This window comes from Octopus bimaculoides, chromosome 7 (genome assembly GCF_001194135.2).
Source record: "Octopus bimaculoides isolate UCB-OBI-ISO-001 chromosome 7, ASM119413v2, whole genome shotgun sequence".
Lineage (NCBI taxonomy): Eukaryota > Metazoa > Mollusca > Cephalopoda > Octopoda > Octopodidae > Octopus > Octopus bimaculoides.
Genome location: NC_068987.1, coordinates 36,428,508 through 36,431,052, shown reverse-complemented (window position 1 = coordinate 36,431,052; position 2,545 = coordinate 36,428,508).

Sequence of the window (2,545 nt, the reverse complement as noted above, 5' to 3'; positions counted from 1 at the left end):
CCTGAGGCTATAGTAGCAGACACTTGCCCAAGATACCACGCCGTGGGGCTGGACCTGGAACCATATGGTTGGTAAGCAAGCTACTTACCAAATAGCCACTTCTGCGCCTATGTATGTATTTGAATCTTTTGTTTTCTTTTTAAATTATTATAAATCTTCCACTAAGGAGGTAGCCGGTTTTCAACAAAGACACAAGACTCCATTTTTGGGATGTCGTTAACACAGACAAATTCACATTTAGAACATAAGACAAATCTTGCATATTTTTACTATTCCATTCACAGATTGCACTTGTAATGTACGAATTAGCCGGTCGATTTCTCTTTCTGAAAATCTCAGTTTATCCAGATTCTCCTTTAAGCATTTACTAACTAAACCTAGTCCTCCAATTATTATTGGTATGAATATGAATTCACAGTCTGGATATAGAAGCTGGATATTTCGAAGCAGTTGTCAATAGATATCCTCTTTTCCTTTGATTCTCAAAGAGATATTAATATCTGAAGAGCATCTGGCCTCTATGATGGTGCATACATTTGCCCCTCTGCCCCAAGCAGCAATATCCGGCCTATTATGCTTTCATTTGACAGACGTTTTGATGAGAATATTCCACTAGTATCCCTTGAGTTGGTATTCATGAATGTATTCCATAAAAGAGGGATTTTCTCATTTTATTTCAGACCAGTCTTGTTTGCGAATGGCATTGTAAATTACTTTAGCAACAGCATCATGCCGCATAGGGTGGTAGTACCGTGACGACATTTTAGGTCAGCTGCTAATCATATGCGTGATGTCTTCCACAGGAACATGACATAACCTACACATGCGGTTGCACCTTGAGATTACAAGAGCGTCATTGCCTCTCTTGTTCACCAGGTACTTTGTGGTACTTTGTTCCGGGATTACAAGCTCATAGCCCTCAAAATGTGATGTGATGTAGTGGTCTTGTGTCCAAGAGAGGCTGCGCTTCGTATCAATTCTACTGCCTTTTTCAAGCTTCCGGGCAACATACTCACATATAGTCCTTTTTGCATGCTGAGTGCTTTCCGTCTAGGTATTCTCTGGGGTAAGAGAGCCCAACTGCTTTGGGGCTGTATAGGAGATAATCTGGAAAAAGGTGCTTCTTGAGGTGCTCACTGCCAACTCGTAAAATGCTGCTCACTTCACGTTTCAGCACTGCATTTATATATTCATGACTCCTGCTGCTTTTTAGCAGGTGCTGTCTCAGTGATACCGTACGGCATTCGAAGGCAGTCTGCATTGATCTCAGGCCTCTACCACCTCATTTCTTCTTTGGTAGAGCCTGTCAACATCACTGTTTCTGTGGAAGTTTCCAGTTGTTTTCAGGATTTTGAGGGTTTTGATATCTATGGAGTGGATTTCCTATACAAACCAATCAAGTATTTCAAACGTTAGGATCAGCACCGGTTCTGTCAATGCATTGTGGGTTATTGTTTTGTTGTAAAAGGAGAGTTCTGACTGCCATATTTTCCTAAGTCCCGATGCTTTTTCTTACCTGTTTGAAACTTTGAAGTCAAATCTTTTCCGATTTGGTGACAGAATGAAACTTTAAGGCGGCGAGCTGGCAGAAACATTAGCACGCCGGGCGAAATGCTTAGCGGTATTTCGTCTGCAGCTACGTTCTGAGTTCAAATTCCGCCGAGGTTGACTTTGCCTTTCATCCTTTCGGGGTCGATAAATTAAGTACCAGTTACGCACTGGGGTCGATGTAATCGACTTAATCTCTTTGTTTGTCCCCTCTATATTTAGCCCCTTGTGGGCAATAAAGAAATAAGAATGAAACTTAAGCATATAATTAAGATTCTTAAGTGAGGGTTTTGTCCATTGAATGACGTCACAAATCTTCTCCAGTGCCTAAGTATATTAAGAGATAATTTCGGACAGAGAAAGTTATAGTGACTCTTTTGCTGGTAAGGCAAGGACGTAATTGTCATAGATTTCTGAAAAATGGCTGTGTCATGAACAGCTACGAGTACGGTGAGGCACACAAGATACTTAGTGAAATCATTAAAAGGAAGGGACCGTAAAAAAATCTGAAAAATGATCCACACTGTGCAACATTCAATGCGGAGAAAGAAAGTAACTGTTCGTTAGAGAATAGATGTGGAACTTTGTGTGTCAATGTGTGTGAGAGTGCGACGTCCGTTTGTGTCTGATACAATTATGTGCGGGTAAAATGCGGGATTATTATTCAATTCGTGCATGTGCAATTTAATGCGTGTGTGGGGTTAGGGCAAGCACTTCAGTTTATGTGAAAACGTATTTGTAATCATAAATTCTCATTACCTAGCTGCTTGAACGTGTCATTCAGACAATTTATGCGTGCATATATCTGTTTATCTACATATCTATGTGGTGTTGTTCCGTCTTTGTTTTCCGTTCGTCATTGCCTTTAGTATATGATTTTCGTTTTGATCTTCTGTGTCTGTTTTCCGTTCGTTTATTACTATACGTGTTTTGATATCTGAAAACACACACGCACGCACACACACACACACACACACACACACACACACACACACAC